This window comes from Notolepis coatsorum (assembly GCF_963971535.1).
Source record: "Notolepis coatsorum genome assembly, chromosome: 17".
Lineage (NCBI taxonomy): Eukaryota > Metazoa > Chordata > Actinopteri > Aulopiformes > Paralepididae > Notolepis > Notolepis coatsorum.
Window position 1 is genome coordinate 71925444 of NC_140181.1, and position 11100 is coordinate 71936543.

The 11100-nt window shown below is 42.6% G+C and overlaps 1 long non-coding RNA gene across 1 annotated transcript; it reads left to right on the forward strand.

Moving 5' to 3' along the window:
- The first annotated feature begins 2537 nt into the window (after nt 1-2537).
- On the forward strand, nt 2538-3760 carry LOC311243543. Its single transcript, XR_014620661.1, has 3 exons — nt 2538-2587; nt 2822-2844; nt 3444-3760. It is a non-coding gene; the product is annotated as an uncharacterized lncRNA (long non-coding RNA).
- Nucleotides 3761-11100: the final 7340 nt, after the last annotated feature.

The window sequence follows — 11100 nt, forward strand, 5'->3', positions numbered from 1 at the left end:
TATACTGTATTTATGGGTATGTATGTATTAATTTATGTATGGGTGGTCTGTTTTTGGATATATACCCAGTTACTGGACTGGTCAGATGAACTCAATGGTACACTGGTTGAAGAAACCTGGCTTGGCTTCAAAACCAAATTCTCAACAATACTAAACAACATGGCCCCCCTAAGAACCACCAGGGTAAAAAATCGCGCTGAGCCGTGGATGCACACTGAAATACTGACCGCTATGAAAGCCAGAGACAAAAAATGCTCTGAATTTCATAAAAGTCAGTCAAAGCTTACCAAAAGCACGAGCAGTGAACTCCAAGCCCACGTGACTGAACTCAAACTAGAAAGAAATAGACTAAGAAATGACGTAAACTCCATGATAAAAACTGCAAAAAAAGATTTCATCAATGACAAAACTGAGGAAAACAAAAATAAACCATGTGAACTTTGGAAATTACTCAATCAACTAGGCTGCAGTAAAAAACTTAAAACCAGGTTCTCAAACATAAACATAAAGACGGACAACACGCTCATCACAGACAAACTGGATGTAGCCAATTACTTAAACACTTTCTTCACAAACATAGCCACAACACTGGTAAACAAACTACCCTCCCACTCAGGGCAGTATGGGGTAGAACACATAGTAGCATACTACAAGAACCTAGGCGTCCACAAAGACGATTTCAAACTGGAAATGGTAACTACAGATGAGGTACTCAATAAACTGAGCGCCCTCCAACCGAACAAGGCCACTGGCCATGACAACATCCCCTCCAAATTCCTCAGAGACTCAGCAGCCGCCATCACCCCAGTCATCACACACATAATAAACCTCTCCATAAAACAGGGACACGTCCCCAAGGACTTCAAAATAGCGAGAGTAACACCCCTGCACAAAAAGGGCAGCAAATTAGACCCAGGCAACTACCGCCCTGTTTCTATCCTTACATCCATCTCGAAAGTCATGGAAAAAATAGTATACGAACAGGTCGAAAAGTACCTTACGGATAAAAATCTAATCTACGAATTCCAATCTGGCTTCAGAACATCCCACTCCACTGACACATGCCTTCTCTATTTGAACGACCACATCAAGCAAGAGGTGGACGCGGGCAAATACTGCGGCATGGTCATGCTAGACCTACAAAAGGCCTTCGACACTGTCAATCACACCATTCTGATTGACAAGCTAAAAGCAATTGGTTTTGATAGTTTATCAGTGAGCTGGATACAATCCTACCTGGAGGGGAGAGAACAGATGGTGGAGGTAAACGGTACCCTATCCCCCCCCCCTCACAGTGAACTGTGGTGTTCCACAAGGAAGCATACTAGGACCACTACTGTTCCTAATTTATGCAAATGACATGTCGTCAGCTTGTGACTGCAACTTGTTCCTGTTTGCGGACGACTCAGCCCTGCGGGTCTCTGACAAGAACAAGTTACAGGTTGAAAAAACCCTCAGCTCGGAACTAGGCAAAATCTGCATATGGCTCGCCGACAACAAACTATCATTACACATGGGCAAAACAGAGTCCATTCTCTTCGGTTCAAATAACAAACTCAGCAAAACAGACGGCTTCTCAGTTACAGTGGGTGACAATATTGTCACAAGGAAAGATGAAATTACCTACCTAGGTTCCATCCTAAAGGCTAATCTTTCCTGTGACAAAATGGCATCCAATGTAATAAAAAAAGTCAATCAACGAACTCGATTCTTGTACCGGATCTCCTCCCTGGTAAACAAGAATACCCTGAAGACTCTGGCAGGAGCACTCATTCAAGGGTACTACAACTATGCTTGCACCTCATGGTACCAAAGCACCTCAAAGGCACTAAAAACCAAATTACAAACATCTCAAAACAAACTAGTCAGACTACTGCTTGACCTGACTCCTAGAACCCACCTCACCCCTGCACACTTTGCCAACCTAGGATGGCTTAGAGTAGACAACAGAGTACAGCAACTTGCAATGGGCCTGGTCTACAAGATACACTACACGACCAAGGTACCCATGTACATGTCAAAATACTTCCCAAAGGTCAGTGAATACCACGATCACAACACCAGCGGGAGCTCCACAAATCATGTAAAACCCAGATTCGGCTCAAACAAGGGACTAAACACGTTTCGCAATTATGCCACAACAATGTGGAACGCCCTACCCAAAGCTGTAAAGGAATGTAAATCACTACCCACCTTCAAAAACACTCTCAAAGAACACCTACGGGAGACTGCAATTCAAAACTGGCCCCTACAAATGTCCTAACCCAGTTGTACAATAAAGACCAAGCATGGCTTTGTCAGTATTCCAATGTACAGCCCCACCCAACCCCACCCCACCTACCCAACCTCCTCCAATGTACAGTTTCCATGTCAAATGTATGTCAGTATTCCAATGTACAATTTTCAAAGAAACGCCTTTAATTTTCTTAAAACACATAAGGGAAACGTCATTTCCCATAGTTCATCACGGCCAATTTGAATGACGTAGGCACGCGGGAGTCTTATAAATACCAAGTCGCGTGTATTGTGACGATCTTCCTGGAGTTGGTGCCATCCGTTGTTACCTCTCCCCGACATGAGAGCTAAGGTATGTGTTATTTGCCTATATCTTTACGTATCAGCGGTGTTTGTTTGGGAGTTATAGACGTGCGGTGTACTATTCTTACTAGCTAACATATGCTAGCGTTAGTACAAATGTCTATAACGTACATTATTTCTTGTTTCTCTACGTTTGCGTTTGTTTATCAGTTGGGTCTGTGAAATGCTGACGCTGCCGTCAGTGTAGAATTTTTAGCTAACGTTGTCTTCTCTTCAATTACAGTGGAAAAAGAAGCGCATGCGCAGGTAAGATCACACCCCTATTGACAGTTATGTGTAATGAACTGTAAGGCAATTAAACAAATTGTATATTATTCAGTACATCACAACACATTCAGTTTTGATTGAAAACTTAACAGATTGCAGAATGGGTACAATGCAGTACGGCTCAATACACACTTGTTAAGGGGTGCAGTCGTGCAGAACAGAGGGACTTCGTCTTGTTTACATCAGGGGGGGCAGGGGGAAACTGTACATTGGAGTGGGTTGGGTTTGGACATTTACAGTGGCCAGTTTTGAATTGCAGCCTCCCGTAGGTGCTTTTTAAGAGCTTTTTTTGAAGGTGGGTAGTGAGTGATTCACATTCCTTTACAGCTGTGGGTAGGGTGTTCCACATTGATGGCATAACTGAGTCTGCAAAACGTGTTTAGTCCCTTGTTTGAGCCGAATCTGGGTTCAACATGATTTGTGGAGCTCCTCTGGTGTCGTGCTATTCACTGACCTTTGGGAAGTATTTTGACATGTACATGACTGGGTACCTTAGTGGTGTAGTGTATCTTGTAGACTAGTAGTACTTGTCCATGGTATTTTGTTTTAACAGAGCCTTGTGTTTTTCTTATTTGCAGGCTGAAGCGCAAAAGGAGAAAGATGAGGCAGAGGTCAAAGTAAACTCTCCTCTACCTCCTCCACCATGGCTGACTACACGTTCTGACCACAGCTAGAGTCTTGGAGTTCCTGGTGCCAAGTCTAGAGTCCAGTGCTGCCTGTACGATCGAGAGGCAATAAAGTGGAAGCAGAGTCGCGAATGGCGGCAGAGAGCTGATTATACCACCTGGATGAAAGACTTTGTTCTGGGACTTTTTGGACTCTGTTCTTAACTCTCACTTTTCATTTCATTTTTTATTGTTTATACTTTGTGATTAAAGTTTTTGGATTAAGAAAATATATTTGTCTTCAATTTTGGTCTTAATACTAAACCTGGCTGCTTCATTGTTGACCGGATGTGTTATTTAATGACTAATCATAACAGTGATGGGATACCTACATTAAATGATAAAAGATTTTAAAGGCCCTTTTTTAGTATTTAATTCATTGCTGCTCAAAAAAGGAGCTATTTGGTGTACTGAACCCCTGTAGCAAGATGACAACTATTCTTCAGATGAATGCCTACTGGGCCCCGTTCCAACTAAGCTGATCAAATGTCCTATTAGCCAGCTTAAATTAACTTATTGATATCGGGCTATCTCGGTTTCTCGAAGCTTGATTCGGTCTCAAACAAATCTCGTTAATTCGAACCAGACTTCTCGGGATAATTGCGTGTGCCAGTCTTATCTGAAAATGGGGAGGTGTCGATCCCCGAAAACCATGATGACTGGAAAATATCGCAGACAAGTTAAATGCATAGGCTAAAGTCTCATTACCCATCAATCGGATTATATTTATTTAAATGTGCCTGCTGGCATTAGGCTTAATGTAATGAATGAGATCTTGCTAGTGAAAATAATTACTTTAAACTCTTTCAGAATAAGTAGATAAAGAGTATCAAATTTATACGAATTAAGATATTTGATACTTATGAGGATATATGAATACATGGTTCCCAAAGTTTTCAGGCCACGAAACCCCCCCCCCCCCCCCCCCCCCACTATTATAGGAGGTGGTCGAAACATTCACACGCACACATATGCATTGGAGGCTTTTAACACTCATCAAACAACCATAAAATAAATACATATAGCGTGTTTCATTTAGAAGGCTAATGTTCAACTCGCCTAATGAGATGGATGGGCACTATGCTTGAAGCCCAAGTCCAGTCTGGGTTTAATTTTGGAGACAGCGACTCGGAGATTATCCTCGTGCTCTGCGCTCACAAAATGCGGGGCTTCTATAGATTCCTAGTGTTAAAAAGAAATCCGCCGGCCACAGAGCGTCTACCGCGCTCCCTGTGGAACAAATTACCTGCCGTCGTCAGGGGCGCCTGCTCTGTCGAAGCTTTTAAAGACCCATATTTTCTCTCTCTCCTTCAACTAGGGCTGGGCGATATGGCCTAAAAATTAAATCTCTGATTAAAAAAAAAAAAAAAAAATCCGATTTGAATTGATTTTTTTCTCTCTTGAAAACTAAACGCCAAGGAAATCATTCAAATAACCTTTGTTTTTATTTGACACAAAAAAATTATCAAACCAAGATGAATTTCCCTATTGGGATTGAAGTGCAAACCTAACGTTCACCAATCTTCACTTAAAACTAATAAAAGGTGCCTCTTGATCATCAAACAAGAATGAATTTCCCTATTGGGATTAATAAAGTGCAAATCTAACTTTCACAAAACATCACTTTTTGTAAAATAAAAGGTGACTAAAAAAGAAGAAAAAAAAAGTTTTTAATTTTTTTAATCGATTTAAAATGTTCAAAATCTTCGTAAATCATTTATTCAAATTAATCGATTAATCGCCCAGCCCTACCTTCAACCTACCTTGATGTCACCTGGTCGGGGACTGACCCTTAGATTAATCTGTCTAGTTTAGTTAGGGTGTCTATTTGCTCCCATGTCTGCTTTTTTGCAGACATGGGAGAACCTTTTTAACCTCAACTAGTCCCATGGAGCAGCTTCATACCGCCTGCAGTGCTGAACCTTCTGAGTGGCTTCTCCTGCCCCCCGGGGCATACTTTATGGTATTTTTGTTTTGTTCTTGACTTATTGTGATGTTTCTTCTTGACTTGTTTAAAGAAGACGTATCCGGCCCATGGGGACATTAACATGTGTTGTCTGGCCTTACAAATAAATTTGATTTGATTTGATCCTCCACATTCAGACGTGATCTGTACTTATTTTTTATATAAGTCAGTGCAGAGAATGTTTTCGAATAGGTAGGTAGATCCAAATGGCGGATAGCTGTGCGTATTCCCCCTCAATTGATATCCAGTCGGCATCGGAGGTGGGCAGCGAGCTGGGACGCATTCTCCATCAGAAACAAGCGTGCCTCATCCCCCAGCTCAAACAGGTGTCGTGCAGTATGTAGGAAATCCATAGGCTGAATATGATTTATCAGCATTTTAGGTCTATTATTTTACATTTCAAAAGCATTTATTTTACCAGTTTAATGTATTTTAATTATAGGCCTATTTCACACATTCTATGAAATCAATACATTCTGGAAATCATCTTGCGAAAACATTATTCAGAATGGTATAATGGGATCAAAGAGCACCTACAGGAGGCTGCAATTCGAAACTGGCCCCTGTAAATGTCCAAACCCACCCCCTCCCAATGTACAGTTTCCTCCCCCTCGTATGTATATATTTTCTGTTAGTATCTCTGTTTAACAGTACTGTATATTTGCATATCTTGTATGTCACAAATGTAACTACTGTATATCTGTACGTCATAAATGTCATTATGAATTGAAAATGGGGGACCCTGATGTAAACAAGACGAAAGTCTTTCTCTGGGTCTGCATCCCCTTAACAATTGTGTGTATTGAGCCATACTGTATTGTACCCCATTCTGCAATCTGTTAATAAAGTGTTCAATCAATCAATCTCTGAGGAAGGGAGCTGCCCTTTTGTTCCGAGGGAGTGGCCAGCTTATCCAGCTAATTTAACTAAACCTGCGCTGGAGCAGGTTCAAATTTTTCGATCTGTTGCCATAGTGATTTAGCCAAACCTGCTTTGTGGAACCGAAAAGCCTGACTTATGTCAAGTTATCCTGAAGATTATCCGGCTAACTCAGTTAGCCACGTGGAACGGGGCCCTGGGCTTGTCAAAGGGATCTGCCTTGGCTCAGAACCCAAGTGACTTGTTTACCTACAAAATCTAATCCACTGGGGGTCTGTGGCCTAATGTGCATCAATGTGGTGGTCCTTGACATGAGAGAGGCTGTCATAATCTCTATTTTCTCAATTGTCTGGTCTATATCCCCATTTTTGAAAATGCAACATTATGAATGGGATGTCAAATTAGACCGCGCTCTCAAAATCCGACACTGGGTGCTGAAATCCCGTAAAGTGATATATAAAAAGAAGCAGGGAAGCTGGACCAGCACTCTCAGGTTCAAGTATTTAATAGCAGCCTGAAGTGGAAACAAACATGTTTCGGAATTCTTATTCCTTCGTGTTATGGCTAGCAATGAAATTACAGTCAAGATGGTGGTTATATACACCTGGTGGTTAATGACTTGGCAGGAAATGGCAGTCTATCGGTCCTCAATGACCAAAGGAAAGACCTATCAAAAATAGAGTCTATTCGTAAATACACAGATTATACATATATAAAACATATATAAAACAAAAACAAAAATACATTACATTACCAGAAACTTGATATGTAACATGCTCGTAGTTTCTAGGGCTAATTGAGCCCCTTTACTTATTTAAATATTCTCTATTGAGAATCATAGGAAAAACATACTTCATGCTTGAAAACAACCACATGAATTAAACCAAAATAATAATATTATAGGTAAAAGGTACTTAACACTATGATCGCCGCGGACGAGTTTTCACGTCATTCCGAGCCATGCTCATTCTGCCGAAGACGCCGTAACTCATCTTTGATGTCAATATTTCAAAAATCTGTCATCGAAATCATATTTCCTTTCCGGAGCCCTGAGACACACTGCTGATCTCCTCTCAACTCTCTAGCGGTTCAAGAGCGCCATCTGGTGGCCGATCGGCAGATCGCCAACCGGATATTAACCTTTGAACCGGTAGTACTCATCCATATGTGGTCCGGCCACTCGCTATAGCTCCCGCGACTCCATCTTGAAACACTGGATAATAGATCGCTTGCCCTAACTCAATAAACAACGTTATTTGGACGTATATACTATTATACAACCTGGAAATGGATCGGGCATTTCTACATCCCATAATAGAAAAAAATCTGTTCCACGCTCATCTGCCAGCGGCGCGAGGAAGCCACGGTAAGATTCAGCGTTATTTTCTAATGTATTCTATACTAACTGATCTGATGAACATATGACCCACTCTGGATAAATCATCTAACGCTGCCCACGGAATTATAAACAATCCCCCGCCCATCCGGTCAACATCAGATGATGCGTAGAAACTTCTAGAAGTACGTCCAGTTGAAACTTTTTATCTCGCACAGATTCCTACCTAACTGTATTTGATCATCAATATAATGCATTTAGGGCTATAAATCACGTTCTGAAGAAAGCTGCAGAAAACAATAAAAACATACTTATACTTTAGACCATATTTTAGTATGAATATGTGAATGAAAAAGTTTAACGTTGCTACACACTGAACAATACATATAGGACATTGAATGGGCCATAATAATGGCAATTTAGCAATAGAATTTAAAAAGTTATAGCCCTGCAAAGAAGGGGAACTTCTCCATAGACAAATAGAGCTGGCGAGGGATGGTAAATTATGAATTTAACCCATGGCGATTAAAGTGTTAAGGATTTGGCCCTTTCTCAACGTGGTTATTTAAAAGACACTACTACTTTTTTTTTTTTTTTTTACTTTTTTTTTTAGCGTTTATCGCTCTTCTGGTCAAGCATGACCGACAGTTGTAGGGTGAAACGGGAGAGAGAGCAGGGGGAGACATTCGGCAAATGACGGCGAGTCCGGGAATCGAACTCGGAGTCAACCAGATCCGTGACGCAGCACGGAGTCCCGCGACGCAGCGCGGTAACATGGTGTGCTACTGGAGCACCCCCACTACTACTTTTTTAAGCAAGTTATCGACCTGCAGCATTAGCCCTTCTGACTTATTAGTTACCATAGATGTAGTCAGTCTTTACCCCAGCATTCCACATACTGACGCACTTGACGCACTGAGTTTTTATTTAAACTCGAGAGAGGAATTACTCCCCCCCACAGAAGCGCTAGTTAATCTAGCCGACCTAGTTCTAACTCGGAATTATTTTATATTCCAAGATAAATACTACTTGCAAAACAGAGGCCTCAGCATGGGCTCCCCAGCCGCTGTGAACCTAGCCAACCTGTATATGTCCAAGTACGAGTTGGATCACATTTTTTATAATAACCTGTTTGAGAAATTTGTCAAATCCTATATGAGATATATTGATGATATGTTTTTTATTTGGTCTGGTTCATCGTCTGATCTTTATGCCTTCCTTGAGTACCTGAACACCTGTAGAGAAACGATAAAGTTTACAAGTTTGATATGCATATTCTACCTTTCCTAGATGTTTTGATCAAGAAAGCCCCTGATGGTATCTCATTACATACAGAGGTCTTCAAAAAGGAGACAGACCGTAACTCGTTCTTACATTATTCCAGTTACCACACCCCAGCCTTGAAGAATAGTCTACCTTTCAGCCAAATCCTCCGTTATAGGAGAATTTGTGACACGGAAGATAGATTTATTGCACAAGCAGAGGTTCTCCGTGGCAGTTTCCATGAAAGAGGCTATAGTGTCGATTTAACACGCAAAGCCCTGAACAAAACCAATCTGATCGATAGGGCCATGCTGTTTACCCCCAAAAAGAAAAAAGAAAACACAGACAAAGTATCTTTTGTGTCCACTTTTAGCCCCATCACAAGAGGCATACGGAGCATTTTTATAAGAGACAAGCGAATCTATCTAACCTTTTAGTCAAAACTGACTTGCCCTTAAGGAAACCTACACATTTCATGTCGAATATCCCAGATGGAAATTTTCCTTGTCAAATATAAATTTTACACACACCCGAAAATGGGCAAAAGTATACCTGTTAAAGGGCGTATCACGTGTAATTCATCAAATCTGGTGTATCTGCTAAAATGTCAGTGTAATTTTTCTTATGTGGGGAAAACAACCAGAGCCTTTAAAACAAGAATCAGTGAACACAAGTGTTCTGTGAGAAATTCAGATATCAAGTCGTCAGTAGCTAGACATTTTTCCAGGTGTAAACATACCGTTAACGACCTCAGATACATGGGACTTGAGTTATATTTCATATGGCTTATCGCGTCCCACTCAAGCCTATTGAGATACCCCTTATCTCCTGTACCTACTGTACTCCACCACGAAACAACTTATGCACCCACACCTGACCGGGTCCCGCCCCTATGGAGGCGTAGCCTATAAGACCATGGTCCTGGTCACCAAACACCCTTCCTCTATTTTCGTTCCATCATATTGGATGCTGTGCACCGTATGTAACTAGTAGTATGAAAAGGTTCGTAATGTTGAAAGCTTACCGGAGGTTTGCTTTTCCCTGGCATCTTCGGAGCATGTTTCAGCGACACATTGGGCCTGTGCTGATGTTTCCTCGGCTGACGGCGGCAGACCGAGGGGCAGCGTACAAGGTTTGACTATCAAGTCGGCTTGTACAAAGGTAAGGCCTGTGTCATTAGGCATCAATGTCAGTATTGGTAATGCTGTGGAGTATGTTTCGGCGCCAGAGCCGGGGCGGCTTGGTGATCGTTCCACTGCAGTGGACGGTTTCCTGGCAATCCTGGAGCACGCTGCTAACGTTAATGCTACTACTGCTACTTCTGCTAATGCTAACGTTGACGCTGAAATGGGTCGTTGTTCTAATCCCCGCCGCGGGATACCGCTTTCCCTCCTCTTACCAGCTTCATTGATGAAGGTCAGTCTGTGGTTGATGTGGGGGGTTTCGCTGAGTCCTATTTACCTTTTTTACAGGTGAACGGGCTAACAACAGGGTGCAGGCCGGGTGTACCGTGGCTAAGTAGCCAGGTAGCTTTGTTCCTGTGCCCCGGCGGGGATGAACGACGTCCCGCCCGGCCGATGCTCGATAGCGAATCGGCTCGGAGGGTGGCAGTATGGACGGATGAGTTGTATACTGCTACAGGATGGTATTTGGCGGCGGCCAGTGTTATGGCTCAGCTGGCTAGTTTCCTATCCACATTGGCGTCGGGTAGTAGAACTTTGGGTCCAGCCGACATTGTAAACATGGTTCATGTTTGTGGCGTTATGGAGATCTTGACTCAGTCGCAAGCTATAACTGCGGGGAGGATTAGGATGCTATCAACGTTGGTTGTTAGGCATGTTTGGTTGGAGCAATCTCCTCTTGGGGAAGAGGATAGGTTTTCTCTCCTCACGACTCCTTTTTCCACAGATAGTCTTTTTGGGCATTCTGTGGAGGCGCAGGCGGTTGTTGATCTGGGTCCTACACCGCCTCACGCTGTGCAGCCAGAGGTGGGAGCATGGTCTCATCAACGACTGTGGCGAGATCCTCGACAGGCGGCCATGTTTCCCCCGCCAGTGGTGCCCTGGGTGGAGAGTCAACAGGGTACCACAAGGCCGACAGCCTTGGCGGCCGAGGGATCGGCCATT